Raw genomic sequence first — 22,801 nt, 5'->3', positions numbered from 1 at the left:
CTTATATCACTGCATGAGCCTAACATTTAGTTTTGAAAATTATTTTTCCCGAAATAGCTACATGTATTTTAACCCACCATATCTCACCATGTGGCTTCAAGTAGTTCCCCTACTAGCAGCATGCGTATCAAGCCCACCTTATCTCACCGCATGCGTATCAACCCTAGCCTTATACCACCACATGCGTATCAATATCGCAACATAATCATAACTCGCACCACAAATACCCATATGCCACAACTTGCCACGATATCAACAACACCAATATTTTCACAACAAATAGCTCATGGCTCAACCACAATGTATACAAGAATTTCAACAATAATAAAATGAATGAGAATGCTCAACAAGGAAAGGTATCTCCACAATTAACAACTTCGCCTCAATGTGATAATAGATATTACAACTTCAACACCAATAACTCAATAAGATGATATTTTACGAAATAACAACTTCAATTAAAAGTTATTCAATAATTAAGAGGTAATAAGACAATAAGGATGACAATAACTTCAACTAAAGTATATAAGAGCAAATTAACAAGTAAGAGGCAGAGTATGTACTAACAACGTCAAATAGAACGTGTAAGAGTAGATTAATAATGACAGAGATAATATGTTATGTCAATTCAATTAATGGTATGGAAAGAGTCTAGATAATCTAAACCGGTCAAATACCACATATAGCCCGTGTACCCACTTGTTACCTTGCGTACATGGCTTTCATATAACACAAATAGCACAATCAACCCAAATCCTAAGGGGTAGTTTACCCCACACAAAAGCAAGATACTTGCCTCAACTAGGCCAACACAACCCTCCGAAATATATTTCCCCCTAATATTCGCCTCCACTTGGCTCAAATCTAACCAAAAATGACTTAATAACATCAAACAATGCAAGAGAAACCAATTACAATAAATAAAATTATGATCTTTATATGTTCTCCAAAAAGTCAAGAAAGGTCAACTTCAGGCCCGCCTTGAATTCCGAATCCAAGCTTACCCGAGTGAAGTTCGAACAAAAACAAGCTCACACAAATAAAAATTGGCTTAATCGGAGTTCGTTAGCTCAACCAATTCACCACCCATCGTTCTTGGGTGTTCATAACCCAATAGTCCAACCCACACTAGATGGGTCCCATATCTCTCGAAATACTACTCCAAAACTAACCCAATTATGTTTTCCTAATATAGGAGAACAAAACCTCAAAAGGAATCAAGAAATAAATGCTTCTAACTCATTTTCAATTTTTAAAAATTTGGACATAACCCTAGCTCTTGATTTAAAGAATTAAATGAGTTTTTAATTAAAATCATGGATTAAAGCTTAAACCAAGGGAATGAATCAAAGGAAAACACTTGGGTTATGGTTTAGACCTTACCCCATGGAAGAAACTTGAAGAGCATCCTTGAACTCTCCCAATCCTAAACTTTCAAGATAAGAAAAACTCCAACAACATTAATAGCCAAAAATGTCCATATGTTTTGCCTCGTTTCTTGTGCCAAAGACTCCTAAAACTTGCTTTTGAGGCCTCCAATGGATTCCTCATAAAATTCCAGTCAAGTTCAAATTTTGAATCACTCCATTTGACCTTATAATAAAGGAGATATGTTGGTTTCAATATTTGAAAATAGTGAAAAAATTTAAATACAAATTTAGTGGCAATTTCGTAATTAATCTAAAAAAATAGCAACCTAATTTTTAGTAAAATGATCATAAATTCCTCATACGATGTTGAAACTTGATAATTTTAGTTGCTATAGTTCAAAAATTACGACACGTATATAATGATTTAGTCGAAACACGAATCAAAGGCCGTTTGCTCAATATGGTAACCTTTATGCTCATATTAACGTTGAAACCGAAAACAATCGCCATACCACCCAAACTTATCCAAAACTCATTGGAATTTAACCAAACTTTGTGGACATGTCCAAAATCATCATACAAACTTATTAGAATAATTAAAACCCGATTCTGAGTCTGTTTACCCAATAGTGAAACCTTGGTCAACTCTTCTAGCGTAAAGCTTCTAAAACGAGAATTATTCTTCCAAATTAATCCCGAACCGCTCGAAAATCGAAACCAACCATGCACACAAGTCATAATACATAATACATAATATGAAGTTACTCAAAGTCCCAAACCACCGAATGGGATACTAAAGCTCAAAACGACCTGTCGGGTCATTACAGTGCCATAGAAGACTTGTAGCTTTCTTTATCAACATTTCACAAGATTCAAACTACTAAACTTCATGGAAACTGCATGAAATCAGTCGCGAGCTCTATCATGAATCCACCTAAAAATACCATAGTCCATGCCAACACTGGATGACCACACATTATCCATCCACTACCCAATCATAGCTTTGCCAGTTTTGAAGTTTTGCACTATATCATTTGAAGTAGTGTCTAGAGTATAATAGAATTTCACACCTGATTCTAAAGTTTCATTGAAGCGCAGAGGCGGCTCAACCCCAAGGCAGCTAAATCCAAAGCTTTAGGCCCCAAAAAATATATGGCCCCAAAAATTACTCATATTACATATACAATATATATTTAAATAATTACTCCTATTGTTTTTATAATGGTAAGTAAATCCGTTGATCAACCATTTGCTATATATATAATCATTATGATATAGTTCCAAACATTATGCTTTTTTCAAGGAGAATTTGTTTAAGCTATATGTCACGACCCCAATTTTCCTCCATATGATGCCGTGATGACACCTAGTCTCTAAGAATATATAAGCCGCTTACTAACAACGATTAAGACAGTTCTTAATAATTATAACTTGAAACATCATTTTAATATAAGAAATGAGACAAAAGCGAAATAAGCCTACGCGACGATAATCATAATAACTTCCCAAGACTGGTGATACAGAGTCACGAACTCTAGTTGAATACATGGAAAGATCTCAAGGATCGAAATACAATACTGTTCAAATGGAAAACTGACGGTACAATGTAAGGAAGAGACTCCAAGGGACTGCGACGATCAAGAAACTCTACCTTGAATCCTCACGATTAACAAGCTAACTCTACCGGGTCCGATATCTCCAATACCCGGCTCTGCACGAAAAATGTGCAAAAATGTAGTATGAGTACACCACGGTCGGTACTCAGTAAGTATCAAGACTAACCTCGGTGGAGTAATGATGAAGTGCAAGTCAAGAAACTCACTAGATAAAATAACATGTGCAGAATAGAAGTATAAAGCTAATAATGGAAAGTAGAAATCTGTAAATGACAAAAAAATCAACATGTGATATAGAAAATAAAGGAATAAGAACACTGTGAAGTATCATTAAAGACAAATAAGGAACACAAAGGACAACCAATTAATCAAGTCGTTCTAACACAAATTTTACAACGCAAACACTCCGTGATACCTCATACCATAGTCACAAGTCCCAAGTCTCAACCCACCATCATATACTCACGACAACTCGTGTCCATATCTCGAATCACAACCGGATGGACAACTCACGTTCCAAAATCACAATCCGCCTAGCATAGTCACAGGCTCAGTCCCAATCCGTCCGGCATAGTCATAGGCTCACAATCACAATCCGCCCGGCATGGTCAGAGGCTCACAATCACAATCCGTCCAGCATGATCATAGGCTCACAATCACAATCCGCCCGACATAGTCACCGGCTCACAATCACAATCTACTCGGCATGGTCCCAGGCTCACAACCACAATCTACCCGACACGATCACAGGCCCACTAGCAACATGAAAATGGATAATATAAGAACACATGGGTATGATCAATAAATGTCAAGTTTCATACTCCTGAACTAGTATAAGTGGCATGCTACGGTGTATGCTTGTGCGAGTGTACTGCTACATCCCAAATCAACAAGTAATATCAAGGACATCGAATAGCTCATCGAAACAACAAAGCAAGTCACGCAATGTGTATGACAAACATAAGGGAAAAGCACACCATCACACAAAAATCACCAACATAATGTCTCCAAACAATCACACATAATCCCTGACATCGCCACCCTTATCTCTCCAATATCCACCTGTATTACTCCTCCCTGAGAATATTGTTAGCCACTCGTATCTCTCCGTTAGCCACCCGTATCACTCCGTATAATATCCACCCGCATCACTCCGTGTAATAGCCACCCTTATCACTCCATGTAATAGCCTCCCTTATAACTTCGTGTAATAGCCACACTTATCACTCCATGTAATAGCCACTCGTATCACTCTGCTTGGACAATAACACAATAGCTACCCGTATCACTCAGCCTAGACAATAACACAATAGCCACCCGTATCACTCTCTATATTCAACAATAGTGAGATGCCACCCTTATGCTCTGTATAACAACAACGGTGAAATGCTACCCTTATACTCCGCATAACAACAGCCAAACCACACAATAATTCACACATGTTACCATCACAACAACACACCATATCACTCATATCATAAGTGCCCATGGGCCACAACCTTTCCAAGAATTTGACGATATAAATATTTTCACAACAAATAGCCCAAGGCTCAACAAAACATATATAGAATCTCAATAAGTACATAAGAGATGCCTAAGAGTCTAGACCGACCAATATTTACACATATAAGCCCGTGTACGTACTCGTCACCTCGCGTACATGGCTTTCACATAACACAAATAGTACAAACGACTCAAATCATAAGGGGTATGTTGGCCCAAGTAAAGGTTAGTTTTGAAGATTGACAAAGGAACTTAGGATGAACTAGGTCCATCCCTCAGGTGCACAAAAACGGGCAGATTTGAGCATGTGTGTTGCATGTGAAGGAGATAAGCTTAACTTGGCGTATTTAATATCTCCTGATCGAAAAGGTTGCATAATTGATAAGGAGAAGGACTCCTTAATCAAAGAGAACACTATCCAAGAAAGGGAAGGAGTTAGAAGTTGAAATCAACTAGAACTCTTCCATCAAGGAAGAGTTGCATCAGAACTCTAGTTATTTCTTCATCTACTAACTCTATAAATTGCAGGATGTTCTCACATTACAAGTGGTTGCACAAAAATGCAAAAGTTAAACATGAATTGGGAGCAATATAGCAAGGCTTTTTGCAAGCAGTTCGTGTGTGATTCAAGTGTGCAAACCTGAAGCTACATGAACCAGATTGAAGAACCAGCTCCATAAAGAGTTTTATGTGTCTTTCTTTATTTCTAGTTCAATTGTAGTAGGTATTTTCATATTGTACTTTTCAGCTTTATCTAGAAGCAATTGTTATAGGTACTTTGAGTATTCAAGTTAGAGTTAACTTGAAGTTGTCGCAACAGTTAGAGGTTGGTTGCTACAACGGGATTAGAGGTAATCCTTAGGTTTACAAAGAGTTTTGTAAATGTTGTTTTGGATCAGTGATTTAGTGAAGTGTTGCGGAAAATCCTACTAAGTAGTAGGTCGTGGTTTTTTCACCTTTTGAGGTAGGTGTTTTCCACGTAAAAATCTCTATGTTCTTTAATTTATGTACTTTTTATTCCGCAAACAGAAGTAGTTAGAAAACGTAGAAGAACCAGGTTCTTCTAGAGCGATAATTGGGTACCACACAAATCACCCCCCTCTTGTGTGGTATTGACGTTTAGAACATCAATTGGTATTAGAACAGGTTATCCTTGAAGAGGCTAACACCTTAGGAACAGATCAAGATGAGTGCACCACCTGGAAACTTGGAAGGGCAATCCATTGATAGGCCTCCACTCTTTAATGGCCACTACTACTCTTGGTGGAAAAATGGGATGATAGATCACATCATCGGAGAAGACTATCAGCTATGGGACATTATCACTGATGGTCCCCTGGCTACCATGAAGAAGAATGCTGAAGGAGTAGATGTGCCAAAAACAAGAGCTGACTGCAATGCTGAGGACTTGAGGAAATGGGAAAAGAAAGTTAAAGCGAAGAAATGGCTTGTGTGTGGACTTGGTCCAAACGAGTATAGTAGAATTCAAAGTTGTACCACTGCTAAGGAAATCTGGGATACTTTGCAAGTGGCTCATGAAGGAACATCTTAAGTGAAGAGGTCTAGAGGAACACTGCTATATTCTCAATATGAGAATTTCACCATGGAGGAAGGGGAAACCATCCACGAGATGTATACAAGGTTCACTATACAGACAAATGAACTTAAGTCTATTTGAAGGGTTATTCTTGAAGAGGACAAAGTTGAGAAAGTTTTGACAAGGGTTCTGCCAGTCACTTGGGAAAGAAAAATCACCGTCATTCAGGAATCAAAGATGAGCTAATTGGAAATCTCACTGCCTATGAACTTAGAAGGCAAACCATGAAGATGGATGCACCCAAGAAGGAAAGGAGCCTGGCATTCAGAATCACTGAAGGTGCCGATCTAGTGGAGGATGAAATGACCATGATCACAAAGGACTTCAAGAAGTACCTAATGATAGCAAAGGGTCCTTCCAGAAGTGGAAGCTACAACAAACCAAGGGTTCCTGAAAAACAAACCAATAAGGGGTGTTACAAGTGTGGGAAGACTGATCACCACATCAAAAACTACCCTCAATGGGAAATTGAAAGGAAGAAGGAACATGTTCAACCAAAAAGGAACAAAGTATCAACAAAAGCTATGGTTGCTGCCTGGGGAGAAACATCAGATGAGGACTCAGAAGATGAAGCTGGAGATGAGCAAGCACTTATGGCCATTGAAGAATCAGATGATGAACAAGAGGTAAGTATTCTTCATCTCAAAGACAAGATTAAATTCCTGTCTAAAGAAAGGTTGTCTGAGCTACTGCTAGACTTCATTAATGAGTCTGAGATAATTGTCACACCTCCTTTTTTTACCTACATCCCCGTGAAGGGGTATAAGGGGAGATTTTTCCAACTTAAAGTGACAATCGAAACGGGATTTATTTATTTAAAGATTCAGAGTCGCCACTTGGGATAATTTATGGTGTCCCAAGTCACCGGCTGAATCCCGAATCGAGGAAAGGGTTGACTCTGTATTACAGTCCGCGAACCATAAATCCGAGTAAGGAATTCTGTTAACCCGGAAGAAGGTGTTAGGCATTCCCGAGTTCCGTGGTTCTAGCACGGTCGCTCAACTGTTACATTTGGCTTAACTATCTAATTTTAGAAACATGTTTTAACCTATTATACTAATTTAAACTTTTAACCGCTTTTAATTATTTTAAGGAAGATTTCAACGTCATCTAAAACACGTCTTTGGACCATGCCACATGAAATGCACCCGCAGTCCGAGACACATTTTATTTAACGTTGTTAAGATTTGGATTTGGGTCACATGAAATGCACACCCGAGTTTAGTAAGGTAATTTTTAAATAGCACGCCTAAAACAACTACACATTTTCAACTTTGCGAGGGCCATGGAAAATTTAACTAAATTGCGCGCCTCGATTTCTAAGGATTCAAGTATTAATTAAGCGAGGGCCATGCATTTTGGGATTTTATTTGGCATGACACACCTCAAATTGTTCTATCAAAGTATTTCTAACTTAGCTTTCGAGGGCCATAAATTATGACTCGTCTAACATGGCTCGCCTCAAATTACTAAAAGACATTTCCAATCTATTTCTTAAATCCAAATCTTGTAACCCAATATTGTTTGCTCTTTTGATCCAAACCCCACAACATTTCAAATAATAGGTTTTTCTTTTTAATAAAACAAATTAAAGACCATTTCAATAGATTTCACTCCAGTAATGTCACCAAAGACCCAAACTACATTTCACTCGAGAACTAATTTCTTCAGTATACTTAGAGGGCCATAAACTATTTGATTTCGAATGGCACACCTCATCTAACTAAAGATCTAATCAATTAATTAAGGGAAGCTTATGGGAAATCTAATTACTTTGAACTAAAAGTTCGACCACACTAATTAATTGAAGCTCACCGCGTTAGTTGACGAAATAATTGAACGGGCCCCTTTGAAAAATGCCTTTAAACTCAGGCTCGAAATGAGCCTAGTTAATGATGAGGAAAGGTGCCCAAGTTTTATTATCCTTTAGCTGGGCCTGCATTAGGCGCAGTTCTCATACTCCGAGTTATTCATGTCACTCAAATAATGCCAATTAACTGATGCTAACATGGACACGGAATCGAATTAAACATACTCCCATTCTGATTTTAGACAGTAATACAACTTAACTAAGCTAAACTTTTAATTCCACCTTTCATGCATTTTTGGGTCAATCTTGCCATAACGATGCATCAACAATAAACAGACTGGTTATTTAGCTTAAGGAGAAGCCCCCAACTGCAAACAAAGGCAAATACCAAAACCATTTGAACCCCAGATGATGGGATCATGTTTCTAGCTATGAGCAAACAAATAATTACTTGGCATTCTTAACACATTTAGAGATGAATTAATGCTAAAACAACACTGGTCGTAGCAGAAACTGAACAAATACCCCCCCAAACCTACAAACATCACACGAGTTCGTTACAACAGCCTTACAACCCATTTATACAACTGGTCGTAGCAGAAACTGAACAAATACCCCCCCAAACCTACAAACATCACACGAGTTCGTTACAACAGCCTTACAACCCATTTATACAAACACAGAACTTGAGCTCATCTATCCTAATTGGTTAAAACTCAGAATTTCCTCCAAAGCTACAAACAAACTCAAAATGAACTAGGAAGAGACATATATGACAAGAGACCAAGCTTATTATGAAATCTGATTGATTTTCAGAAGTAGAAGAAACTACATTTACAAGCTAGTATGACACATTTTGCCTCTTAATCAAATAAAACTCTTGTTCTTCCATTTTACATGTCCGAGAATGGGAGATACTTGGTAAAATCAAAGCAAACAACAGGGAGTAGATCAATAGCAGAGTGGGGTGAGATTCAGCAGATTAACAACAACAATTCCAGCTTGCTCAAACCATTTCAATCCCAGAAAGAGTCAAAATCACTTCAAATTTTAAGAAACCCAAAGAAACACACCCAGCCTCAATGTTTTTCTCAAAGAGTCAAATTTTCAGTGTTTTAATTTTTCTCAATGAAACAGTGCCTCAATGAAACAGTGAGAAATTTTTAGTGTTTTCTATAACCGTCTCTAGTTTTCCAAGTCTGATACCCTTTAAAAATTCAGTAAATGGGGGCTTTTATACAGGGGTGTTAGAGCAGCAATAAAGATTTCAGAATTTGCTCTTCAATCCTTTTTCAATTAATGTTTTTGTTGTTGTGCCCTTAATTTAAAGATCATACCTTCACATAAGCCCCCAACCCAGCTTCTTGGAAGCTTCCTTGGGTAGTTACATTAGATTCCCCTATTTAAAAATCCTGAATTACCCTTTAAGCCTAGGTTATTTACCCTCAAAACCAGCCTGGGTCAAGTTGACCCAAGACCCAAACCCAAACCCTGGGCCTGCCATTCGGACTGACCCTTTTTCTTTGGGCCTTTGATTTTCAGAACCCAATCAACAAATCTAGACCCGATAGAAAAATTTGATAATAGGGCAGCCAGAATTATATGAACACTCAAAACTTAAAATTTCAATTAAATGGCAATATGAGGGTTCTAAAAACAAAATGAAAACAAGACAAACACTGACTGAAAGAAGAAAAAAATATAAACTAAAATTAACGGGCATGATATGCAAGAGTAGCAAAATCAGAGAAAGGAAAGAAACAGATGAAGTTTGAAAGGAAATTACAAAAAGAAAACAAAAGACTTTTAATACCTCAAAGGGACGAACGGACGATGGGTTCGCACGAATTATTTGGTCGTTTCAATTTAAACCCAAAACGAGTGTTATTCAGGTTGTTCTTGTGAGAACAGCCCGCCTAACACATGTTTTAAGTCAAAAATCCTTCAAGCTTGGAGAATAATCAAACAAGACCTTTAAAGGACGAGACAGAGGTGAGGAAGGAATTAGGGTTGCGGGTTTTGATTCAAGATTTGAAGAGATTGAGATGGATTCGAGGAGTGCCGTGTTGAGATTTAGAGAGAGGAGAGTGAGAGGGTTCAAGGGTGTGGTTTTGAAGCCGGTTTGAGGTGGCGCCGCCGGTGAGTAGACAGGGCGGTGGATTAGGTCTTTGAGATGGGGAAGATGAATTGGTTTGTCTCTGAGGTGTTTCAGATAGTGTTATACACACTTTATGAAACCTCATTAGCCGTTGGATGTGAGAATATGAAGGGCTCAGATTGCTTCCAAGCTGAGAACTCCAAATGACACCGTTTTACCTTAAAGGGGGAGGGCTTGGACCGGGTAGCGGACGGGTTCCGGGCTGATTTGCTGGGTTAATGGGCGTGGGCCTGAGGAGAGTTCAATTAATGAGCCCAAGTTTGAATTGTATTATTTTGAAACCCCTTTTTTCTTTTTCTTTTTAATTTCAAAATTCTTTTCCTTTCCCAAAAATTAAAAATAACACCTACATTAATCCCCAAATCAAATTATCCAACCAAATTCAAATAATTAACTCTAAATAATAATAAAAATCATAATTAAAGGAAAGATTACCAAAAGTCAAAACTAAAATTAAAAAGTGCAAAAATAAGTTATTTTTGTGATTTTCCACTTTTATAAAACAACTAATTTGCTAATAATCTAAAAAGATGTACAATTAAATCCTAAATGCAGATGCAACATATTTTTTTTTTGTATTTTTCATTACTTTAAACAAGAATAAAAATGCACAGACAAATGCAAACAATTATCAGAAAATGCCACAAAATCCTCAAAAATTTCAAATAATGAAAAGAAATTATTTTGTTTGAATTTATGAGAGTAATTCATATAGGGAAAAAATCACGTGCTCACAGCTGCCCCTCTTTGCCCGGAAACACGAAGAGTTTTCGTGCAAAGATAAAGTGAGCGGATACGAGCGATTTTTGCCCGTTTGAATACTCCGTGGGAAGCATATTTGAAAGATTTGACCGCACCCTGCTTCCGAGGTTGCCTACATATCCTTGGCTAAAAAGGAATCAGGTTAGTGTAGTTCAGGAATGTTTGGTAGCTGGGACTACCATGAATCTATGATTTCACTGTTGTCGTTGCTGCTGCTACTGCTTACTGAACCCCCTTATCACACCATGTCAAAAATAAAACAAGCTAGACTAGACTATGATCTACGCTTTACAAAATCCTATCTAGATCTTCAAACTTACTTTTGTGTTTCTTGTTGCCTTGTTGTCCTCTATTCTCTCGATGAAGTCCATTTTGTTACCGCCTTGAATTGTAATCTGAGATGTTTTCCCTTTCTCTAGGTGGATTCCTGACTTCTGAACTTGATATGTATTCCCATGCTCTCCAGGAGGGCTCTTGACTTCAACTTGAAATGTATTCCCTGCTCTCCAGGCGGGCTCCTGACTTCAACTTGAAATGTATTCCCTGCTCTCCAGGCGGGCTCCTGACTTCAAAATAGACAAAGCAAAGAATTTGAAAGCTAAAACTTAAATTATACTCCCTTGTTCTCCAGGCGGGCTCCTGACTGTTGCGCTTGAATGTATTCCCTGCTCTCCAGGCAGGCTCCTGACATCAATTTGAAATGTATTCCCTGCTCTCCAGGCGGGCTCCTGACTTCAACTTGAAATGTATTCCCTGCTCTCCAGGCGGGCTTCTGACTTCAACTTGAAATGTATTCCCTGCTCTTCAGGCGGGCTCCTGACTGTTGCGTTTGAATATATTCCCTGCTCTCTAGGCGGGCATCCTGACTTCAATTTGAAATGTATTCCCTTCCCTCCAGGCGGGCTCCTAACTGCTAAACTTGAATGTATTCTCTCCTCTCCAGGTGCGCTCCTGACTGCTAAACTTGAATGTATCCCCTGCTCTCCAGGCGGGCTCCTGACTTCAGCAAAACAAACAAAAACAAAGAAAATTTTTCTGCCCCAGTTTGGTGGCTGGGTACATATGTGAGTGTAAAACTAAATCATATTACCAAGTATTACTAAGAATTTGAAAGCTAGGTCCCATTATTCAGGGGGGTCCTGATAACTCTTAATTAAACGACAATTTGAAATCTAAGTTATGTCTTCTACAGGTGTGCCTTCTGCTAAATCTTGCTATCTAAGAGGATCTTTAAACTACTCCCTATTATCCAGGAGGGTCCTGAAAATCAAACGTCAAATTTTATCTTAAGCGTGACAACTTTAATTATACTAAGCTACAACAGATTTTACGCTAAATGTTACTATCTAATCGAAATTTTAAAGCTAAGTCCCATTATCCATGAGAGTCCTGAAAACTCCTAATTGAATCCTATCTCGAACATGCAAACTTCTAAGCCAACTTATGTTCCTTTGGGATACATTTATGCTAGATTATGCTATTTCTGAACTTTAAACTAGGTCCCATTTTCTAGGAGGGTCCTGAAAATCAAAAATCAAACCTGTTTGATGACTGCCTTTCTTTACGGAGGGTTTCTCCGAAACAAACGTATTTTTCTGCCCCTGTTTCAAATCAAAGAAAAATCTTATCAGTTTAAAAATATGGTGGTTGGTTTGTGGCCTTGACTTTGAGGACGATTTCTCCTTCACTTCCCATGATAACTTTGATTTCCACTCGAAGACCTTGCTTGTTTATTGATTAACCACTTTCTCTGTCACCCTTATCACGGAAAATACTTCCGATCCATTCCAACCCAATACCCTTCATCTATTGCATTGTGCTCTTGCATGTACTAAACCTTTGTGTTTCTCATGAATCTTAAAGCATGACAATTGCCACCCATTCATCGCGCATGTTGTTTTTTCTTGACTTAATCCACTGGCCCTGGCCTTGAGGTCTGTTGGTCCTTCACTTGCCACGATAATTTTGATTTCTGCTCGGAGGACCTCGCTTGTCACTGATTAAACACCTTTTGTCAATCTTACCACAGAAAATACCTTTGATCCGTTCACCAAACCCCTCCATCTTGTTGCATTGTTCATGAATTGATATGCACCAAACCCTCGTGTTTCACCAGAAATACCTTTGATCCATTTATCTAGAACCCTCCATCTGTTGCATTATTCCTGAATTGATGTCTACCAAACCTTTGTATTTCACAAGGGTCCCAAAACATGTTGATTGTTACCAGCTCAGTGCGCTTGTTGTTCTTTCCTGACTTATGACACTTTGATATACTGGCCAGATCCCGTTTTGTGCAATTGGAAAGTTGGTGGCAAATTTTGAAGTCATTTCTCACTTATTTTGACCAAACAGACTCAGGAAGAGGAAGTAAACAAGACAAAAGGAACAGAGTAAAGGACAACGGAAAGAGATGATTCCTAACAAGAAAACTACAAAGTAGAAACCTATCAGATGTGGACACCCACTCTAATGACTGTGACATGCACCTGTGGCCTATTCTGTCAAGCAGGTCTGATGTTCAACTCCTATTATACCCCAAGCCAAGAAACTGGGCTTCCATGCTCCGATTATCCAATCTGATTCATAATCCTTATTCGACATGTAGTGCCCGAAAGGTTTTCACCATCAAGCCTCTCTCATTTTTATTATTTTTCTGCTTGGACCAGAGTGTTGCCCCTGATATGAATTACCTCTCCTTGCTTGACTTGGCACCTCTCGAAGACTGATCGGAAGGTCTTTCTTTCGATCGTAACGTGGGCTTTTGGATAGGGTTAAAAAGAAAGGATATCAAAGGCTCAAAACAATTCACATGGGTTCAAAATTACAACTTTTGGAATCAGATTTCTTACAACAACCACAACTTCTACCCCAGTTTCTTACTTGGGGACTTTTGGATTTTTATTTTGATGAGACCGAACCGTGAGGCTGCCTATGTATCCTTAAAAGGAATCAGGTCGAACGTAGTTCATGACATAGGAATTACTTTGTTGTTGTGATTTTCTCTTTTCTCTTTATTTTCTTTCTCTTTTTGCTTTCTTTTTCACTTTTTGTTGTTTTTCTTCTTCTTTTTCTTTTAATTCTTTTCTTTCTCTCTTTTTTTTCCTTTTTTTTGATATTCATTTTTCTTCTCCCCCTTTTCGTTCTTTTCTTTTCTCCTTTTCCTTTACTTATCTTTCACGCTTGTGTTTCTGATCTTTGCTACTGATTCCGAAAGAGGGGTATGAAATAAAATAAACAAAGCTCAAAGGGGTAACGAAGGATAAGGTGTTTAGATAGAAGAACAAAATGCCTTCGTCACTCCAATCTTCAAAACATGCCAAGTACAAACAACACAATTAAATAAACCAAGGAAAACATTCGTAACATCTTTTGATTGCGCCAGACTTGATGACCATATCCACATATTCGCCTTCTACATCTGTTATATACAAAGCACCATTGGACAACACTCTCACTCTCACTACCACGAACGGCCCCCTACAAATTTGGGCAAACTTGTCGTTATCTTCACCCGATGTAGCATGATGCATTTCAATGGTGTATATTTATGTTCTATCTGCCCCAGTTTCACACGATTCGGGCTTGAAGTGATCTCAAAATGCCTTCACTTATTTCCCTCCAATGTCCCTACATCTTCAACATTGTTTCGTTGCTTTGTGACTAAACTGATTTTTAAAACCAGGTTGAGAATTACACATGCATGTCATGTCACTAGAGTTAATCAGGAAACGAACTATAAAAAGAAAAGGGAACTAAATGAAAATGACTAGAAATTATAGAAAACAAAAAATTGCATTAGACAGATGATGAAAGGGTTTAAACAACAAAACAAACAAACTAAACTGGGGTCACAAACCTAGAACAAACCTAGACAACACTAGACGGGCTACTATGACTAAAAAAACTAGGCAAAATAAAAGGATAGAAGGGTTTGACTCACAAGATAATATCCGGATTACAACCCTGAAATAACCCGGATAGCAGAAATGATAACGAAATAAACCACAAAAAACTCCTCCCTGGCTAACCAAGAAAAGAGCTTCTTTCCAATCATCAAACTCAACATCTTAGCCATTGACTTCTGTATCAACAATACTAGGACCTTCACACGTCTCCATCATATGGTTCTTAACAGATTGCCTTTGGGTTCCCTTTGCCTGCTCGTTCTTAGGATCAATCTCTGATAGCGTTGAAAGCTTAGTAGCACGTGGACCTCCGAGGCTCCCATAAGAATTCTCACATTCTTTTTCAAAATAAACCATACCCACCATATGTGTCTCATTATGCACAGGCGATGGACTTTTGGCTAGTGTCTGCTGCATCTGGATTTTGCACGACAATGTCGCCTGCATCAATAAGCTTCTGAATTGCATTCTTCAGATTCCAACACTTCTCTATGTCATGCCCCGGGGCATCTGAGCAATAGGCACAACTTTGAGAAAAATCAAACTTCTTTGGAAGAGGGTTTGACATTTTTATCTGGGTCGGCTTCAACATGCCCAATTTCCTTAGCCTCTAGAACAGACTGGCATATGACACTCCCAATGGAGTGAATGTTTTCTTCTTCTGTAACCTCTCGTTCTTAAAGGCTTGACTGGGCCGAAAACCTGATCCAGGGGATTTTCGGTAGGCTCGTGGGGGTGGATAGGCATTTTGTGGAGCTAGGTACTGGGAAAGTGATGTACGATTTTGGGAGTTCTGTGGAGAGAAGTGGCATTGAGGAGGATCATCTGGTGCATAAGGATATCTACGGGGACGATGTCGAGGCTGGAAGTGTTGATCGGGAAGGCCCATCGGATCATCTTTTCTATTTCTCTTTCTTCCATCCAAGCTTACTGGGATGTTCTGAATGTCTTTCGAACAACTCATGATTTTGCCTGACTTGATTCCCTCTTCTACTAGCTCCCCCATTTTTAACACATCATTGAAAGGCTTCCCCAGGGCCGGGATCAAATGACTGAAGTAGGTGGGCCCCTGATCTTGTAGGAAAAGCTCAACCATTTCTTCTTCACCAATCGGGGTATTGACTCGAGCAGCTTGCTCCCTCCATCTGAGCCCAAACTCTCTAAAGCTTTCCTCCGGCTTCTTTTCCATTTTAGATAGGGAGGAGCGGTCCGGGGTAACACCTGATCTGTATTGAAAGTATCGAACAAAATCTTGAGCCATGTCACCCAATGTAGGCCACTTACCAACATCTTGACGATTATGCCATTCCAAAGTTGCCCCGGTCAGGCTCTCACTGAAGTACGCCATCAACAAATCATCTTTCTCGCCAACACTTCTCATTGCACTGCAATAATCCCTCAAATGGGCTACCGGATCTCCACACCCATCATACAAGTTAAATCTTGGCACTTTGAATCCCGCGGGCAGGCGAACGTCAGGGGACACAGACAATTCTTTGTAAGCCATGCTACCCTGGTCTCCCCTTCCTTGTTTGTTCTTTAAGGATTGTTCTACGCCTTTCAGCCTCCTGGATACCCTATCTCGCTTTTCTCTTCCTGTGAATTTTTCATTTTCAACATGAGGCTCATCCCGCGGGCCCTGCTTGTATGAGTCAGGAACCTCATGGGCAACCTTTGAGGGGTAATATTGGGCATCATGAGCTTTGAGTGGGTATCCATTATTGGGTATAGTGGATGCGACAGGAGGGCAATTTTTGGGAAAGACAATTGAAAGATGAGTGATGGAGCTATTAGGGTGGTTGGGAAAGCCATGATAAGCGGGTGGATCTGGAGAGTATGGAGGATCATCTGGCATTGGGTCCGGAGTTTGGGTAAGGGCAGCATCTAGGAAGCTAGGTGGTGGCGGGGGTGGTGCCTTCCCAGTCATCCAAGCCTGATACATGTCCGCCATGTGTTGTCTTAACATCTTTACCTCTTCAACCAACCCATTGTCCTGTTCAAACAACTGCTTCCGGGCACCGATATCAACCAACTTAGTTCTGTTGTTGTCTGCCATTGCTTTTTGACTTTATGTTGTAGAGAAAAGTTACCCCTTTAAAAAAACCACAAACCAACCACCCTTCTGCTATGAAGATATCAAAAGGAACAAAATGGGGTCATCCCGTCAGCGTTAGGGCATTTAACACCAGAAATATCACATTGCGTGCAATGCACCTAGCAACAATTAATGGTTCTAGAATGACTTCGAGGGTCATAAGGTCACTTGGCATCATCCCAATCTGTCCATTTGAATCTTCTCTTTACTTTTCTTTCCTCGCACTTCTTAGCTCGCTCATTTTTTTCCCTTTTTCTTTTTGATTGTCGCTCTTTTCTTCCTTCACAATTCTCACATCCTATAATTTCACCATCTTTTTCTCTCTTTTTTTCTTTTCTTTTAAAAAAAATAAAAAAATGATTCGATCGAACCCTATGTTGGTTGCCTACGTATCATGACGCCGTATGAATCAGATCTTTGCGTAGTTCGGGAAGGTCAGGAATAAAGGAAACAACCTGACGTTCTCTGTTTCTTTTTTTTTTCTTTTCTTTTTACCTTAATGACTACTCTGCTGAGAAAAGAGAAATAAATGAAGCAAATCTTTTTTTTTTTTGAATTTTCTAAACTTAATGTTCTATAACCTATTTTAAACTCAAGCTTAACAGATTTTTTTCTTTTCTTTGAAACAAATACTCTATTAAGGAAAAACTCTAGAAGAGAAAGATATTTTTTGATTCCTTTTTTTTAGGAAGAAAATCTAAAGAGTGAACCACAGAAAAGTATTTAGAATTTTCATTTGATATTCTGATGCAAGGTTTCGAAACAAGCAGTGAAAAAGATAAAACAAAATATTTTTGGATTTCAATTTTGATTGCCTAAAGAAGAATTTCTAATGATAAACAAAGGATAAAGTATGCCTTTTTTCTACGTACAATATCCTAAAGTTCTAATGAAAATAAAAAGAATTGTTTATTTCATCTTTCATTAATTTCCCCAAGAAACACCGCAAAAGAAAATCTTTTTGGATTTTGGAATTAATACCTTAAAGAAGGATTTTAAAAAGTACTAAAAGAAAATTCTCTTTTTTTTTGAATTTGGTCCCAATATAGTAAAGGAAATATAAAAGCAATTTTTATTTGATATTAATTGTCTAAAGGAAAAACAATCTCAGAGGATTTCTTTTAATTTTCTAGAATTAGTATTCTAAAGAAAACTTATAACGAAAATATAAAAACGCAATTTTTTTTTTGATTTTCGACTTGTAACACATTTCAAAATAATAAATACAATAACAGAAGACTCGGAAAACGTAACCTGACTATTACAAACTCTAACATCACCTAAAAGACAAAATACTACTATACGGGACTAGAAAATAAAACAAAAACAGTTGACTCAAAAACATAAAATGGCTCCTCGAGCAGCTCCTAAATTCAGTGATCCTGGGGTATCTGTCATGCTCAAACTCCAGTAAGTAGATCCACACCTATATAAAAAACTTAAACTAGCACAATGTGAGACAATAACATTTCCTAAGACACATGCAAGACATGATTGAGACTATTTTTGCAAAATGGCTTATTTGGCCAAAAGGTGGATAGAAGTGTAAAATTTGGCTATGACCCCGCAAAGCCAAGAACCTAAGATTTAATAGGAAGACCGGACCCTATGTGGGTTGCCTACGTATCACGTCCCGAAAGACGAGAATCAGGTATGCGTAGTTCGGGCAGATTGGATACGGGCGAAAATTAAAGAAAAATAACTAATTCAGCGAAAATATGTTTTTTATTTGTAAAAAATGATGAAACATGTAAACTCTTTTTGGATTTTTTTCCTTTTTTTATTCTGATTTTCGGAAAATGATGCAAAAGTGCAATTTTTTTTTTGAATTTTCAAGCTCTTTTGTTTCCTTAACAAAAATGTAACAGAAAACATAATTGGGCCCCACTTGTTTTATCTTCATACTTCACCCTCTCTTTTTCTTTTTTTCTTTTCTTTTTTCTTTCTTTTTTTTTCATTGTTTTATTTTCTTCATTTACCCTCAGCTATCATTGGTCCACCAAATGACCCTTTTATCCTTGAGGAAATGCAACATGTAGCACATAGGATGCATCAAGATGGTCTTTTCATTTCGGGTACACCTGTCCTAGACAGACCTACCCCTGTGTTGAGTCTCCAAATTCAAATGCACATGATGCAAACAAATGTTCCTATTTAGGGATCCGGTATGAGGCTGAGTTATTCTAGGTTCAAAACCTGGGTATTTGTTCTAGACTGTGTACTTGAGCGGACAACTCGAGCCGAGGAGGGGGCTACGTACCGGGAACCAAAAGGCCATCCGGCTTAGTAACTTGTCCGAGCCTCTTTCTTATTTCAAGGTATGACACTAACAGAATAGGGAGTCTCGACCAGCGAGCACATCCCCGAAGATGAGAAGAGAAGGGTTTCATAGCAGTTTATATACAGTTCAAATAATATCAAAGCGGTAAAAGCAACACTTAGCACATCAAATTCAAACATGTAACAAAATCAGATAATAAATAAAGCCACATACAACAATTATTCTAAGCTCAAATTCTGAACCCTAAACCCGAGATTTTGGGTTCCGTCCCCAGCAGAGTCGCCAGAGCTATCACACCTCCTTTTTTTACCTACATCCCCGTGAAGGGGTATAAGGGGAGATTTTTCCAACTTAAAGTGACAATCGAAATGGGATTTATTTATTTAAAGATTCAGAGTCGCCACTTGGGATAATTTATGGTGTCCCAAGTCACCGGCTGAATCCCGAATCGAGGAAAGGGTTGACTCTGTATTACAGTCCGCGAATAAGAAATCCGAGTAAGGAATTCTGTTAACCTGGGAGAAGGTGTTAGGCATTCCCGAGTTCCGTGGTTCTAGCATGGTTGCTCAACTGTTACATTTGGCTTAACTATCTGATTTTAGAAACACTTTTTAACCTATTATACCATTTTAAATTTTTAACCGCTTTTAATTATTTAAAGGAAGATTTCAACGTCATCTAAAATACGTCTTTGGACCATGCCACATGAAATGCACCCGCAGTGCGAAACACATTTTATTTAACGTTGTTAAGATTTGGATTTGGGCCACATGAAATGCACACCCGAGTTTAGGAAGGTAATTTTTAAATAGCGCGCCTAAAGCAACTATGCATTTTCAACTTTGCGAGGGTCATGGAAAATTCAACTAAATGGCGCGCTTCAATTTCTAAGGATTCAAGTATTAATTAAGCGAGGGCCATGAATTTTAGGATTTTATTTGGTATGGCACACCTCAAATTGTTCTATCAAAGTTTCTAACTTAGCTTTCGAGGGCCATAAATTATGACTCGTCTAACATGGCTCGCCTCAAATTACTAAAAGACATTTCCAATCTGTTTCTTAAATCCAAATCTTGTAACCCAATATTGTTTGCTCTTTTGATCCAAACCCCACAACATTTCAAATAATAGGTTTTTCTTTTTAATAAAATAAATTAAAGACCATTTCAACAGATTTCACTCCAGTAATGTCACCAAAGACCCAAACTACATTTCACTCGAGAACTAATTTCTTCAGCATACTTAGAGGGCCATAAACTATTTGATTTCGAATGGCACACCTCATCTAACTAAAGATCTAATCAATTAATTAAGGGAAGCTTATGGGAACTCTAATTACATTGAACTAAAAGTTCGACCACACTAATTAATTGAAGCTCGCCGCGTTAGTTGACGAAATAATTGAACGGGCCCCTTTGAAAGATGCCTTTAAACTCCGACTCGAAATGATCCCAGTTAATGATGAGGAAAGGTGCCCAAGTTTGATTTTCCTTTAGATGGGCCTGCATTAGGCCCAGTTCTCATACTCTGAATTATTCATGCCACTCAAATAATGCCAATTAACTAATGCTAACATGGACACGGAAACGAATTAAACAGACTCCCATTCTGATTTTAGATAGTAATACAACTTAACTAAGCTAAACTTTTAATTCCACCTTTCATGCATTTTTGGGTCAATCTTTCCATAACGATGCATCAACAATAAACAGACTGGTTATTTAGCTTAAGGAGAAGCCCCCAACTGCAAACAAAGGCAAATACCAAAACCATTTGAACCCCAGATGATGGGATCATGTTTCTAGCTATGAGCAAGCAAACCATTACTTGACATTCTTAACACATTTAGAGATGAATTAATGCTAAAATAGCACTGGTCGTAGCAGAAACTGAACAAATACCCCCCAAACCTACAAACATCACACGAGTTCGTTACAATAGCCTTACAACCCATTTATACAAACACAGAACTTGAGCTCATCTATCCTAATTGGTTAAAACTCAGAATTTCCTCCAAAGCTACAAACAAACTCAAAATGAACCAGGAAGAGACATATGTGATAAGAGACCAAGCTAATTATGAAATCTGATTGATTTTTAGAAGTAAAAGAAACTACATTTACAAGCTAGTATGACATAGTTTGCCACTTAATCAAATAAAACTCTTGTTCTTCCATTTTACATGTCCGAGAATGGGAGATACCTGGTAAAATCAGAGCAAACAACAGGGAGAAGATCAGCAGCAGAGTGGGGTGAGATTCAGCAGATTAACAACAACAATTCTAGCTTGCTCAAACCATTTCAATCCCAGAAAGAGTCAAAATCACTTCAAATTTTAAGAAACCCAAAGAAACACACCCAGCCTCAATGTTTTTCTCAAAGAGTCAAATTTTTAGTGTTTTAATTTTTCTCAATGAAACAGTGCCTCAATGAAACAATGAGAAATATTCAGTGTTTTATCTAGCCGTCTCTAGTTTTCCAAGTCTGATCCCCTTTAAAAATTCAGTAAATGGGGGCTTTTATACAGGGGTGTTAGGGCAACAATAAAGATTTCAGAATTTGCTCTTCAATCCTTTTCCAATTTATGTTTTTGTTGTTGTGCCCTTAATTTAAAGATCATACCTTCACATAAGCCCCCAACCCAGCTTCTAGGAAGCTTCCTTGGGCAGTTACATCAGATTCACCTACTTAAAAAAACCTGAATTACCCTTTAAGCCTAGGTTATTTACCCTCAAAACCAGCCTGGGTCAAGTTTACCCAAAACCCAAACCCTGGGCCTGCCATTCGGACTGACCCTTCTTCTTTAGGCCTTTGATTTAACCCAGACCCAACAGAAAAATTCGATAATAGGGCAGCCAGAATTATATGAACACTCGAAACTTAACATTTCAATTAAACGGCAATATGAGGGTTCTAAAAACAAAATGAAAACAAGACAAACACTAAGACAAACACTGACTGAAAGAAGAAGAAAAAAATAAACTAAAATTAACGGGCATGATATGCAAGAGTAGCAAAATTAGAGAAAGGAAAGAAACAGACGAAGCTTGAAAGGAAATTACAAATAAAAAAAACAAAAGACCTGAAATACCTGAAGGGACGAATGGACGATGGGTTCGCACAGATTATTTAGCTGTTTCAATTTGAACCCAAAACGAGTGTTATTCAGGTTGTTCTTGTGAGAACAGCCCGCCTAACACATGTTTTAAGTCAAAAATCCTTCAAGCTTGGAGAATAATCAAACCAGACCTTTAAAGGACGAGACAGAGGTGAGGAAGGAATTAGGATTCCGGGTTTTGATTCAAGATTTGAAGAGATTGAGATGGATTCGAGGAGAGCCGTGTTGAGATTTAGAGAGAGGAGAGTGAGAGGGTTCAAGGGTGTGGTTTTGAAGCCGGTTTGAGGGGGCTCCACCGGTGAGTAGACAGGGCAGTGGATTAGGTCTTTGAGATGGAGAAGATGAATTGGTTTGTCTCTGAGGTGTTTCAGATAGTGTTATACACACTTTATGAAACCTCATCAGCCATTGGATGCGAGAATATGAAGGGCTCAGATTGCTTCCAAGCTGAGAACTCCAAACGACGCCGTTTTACCTTAAAGGGAGAGGGCTTGGACCGGGTAGCGGACGGGTTCCGGGCTGATTTGCTGGGTTAATGGGCGTGGGCCTGAGGAGAGTTCAATTAATGAGCCCAAGTTTGAAT

At 38.4% G+C, this 22,801-nt stretch overlaps 1 long non-coding RNA gene across 1 annotated transcript; it reads right to left on the bottom strand.

The window, feature by feature from the left end:
- Positions 1 to 20,820: 20,820 nt before the first annotated feature.
- On the bottom strand, positions 20,821 to 22,583 carry LOC107778755 (uncharacterized). The gene is made up of 2 exons (XR_001646473.2): positions 22,192 to 22,583; positions 20,821 to 21,303 (listed from the first exon to the last, which is right to left on the bottom strand). It is a non-coding gene; the product is annotated as an uncharacterized LOC107778755 (long non-coding RNA).
- Between the last annotated feature and the right edge of the window lie 218 nt (positions 22,584 to 22,801).

The sequence above is a fragment of the Nicotiana tabacum genome, chromosome 6 (genome assembly GCF_000715075.1).
Source record: "Nicotiana tabacum cultivar K326 chromosome 6, ASM71507v2, whole genome shotgun sequence".
Lineage (NCBI taxonomy): Eukaryota > Viridiplantae > Streptophyta > Magnoliopsida > Solanales > Solanaceae > Nicotiana > Nicotiana tabacum.
The sequence above is the reverse complement of the archived record's forward strand: the minus strand, read 5'-3'. Positions and strand labels throughout refer to the sequence as shown.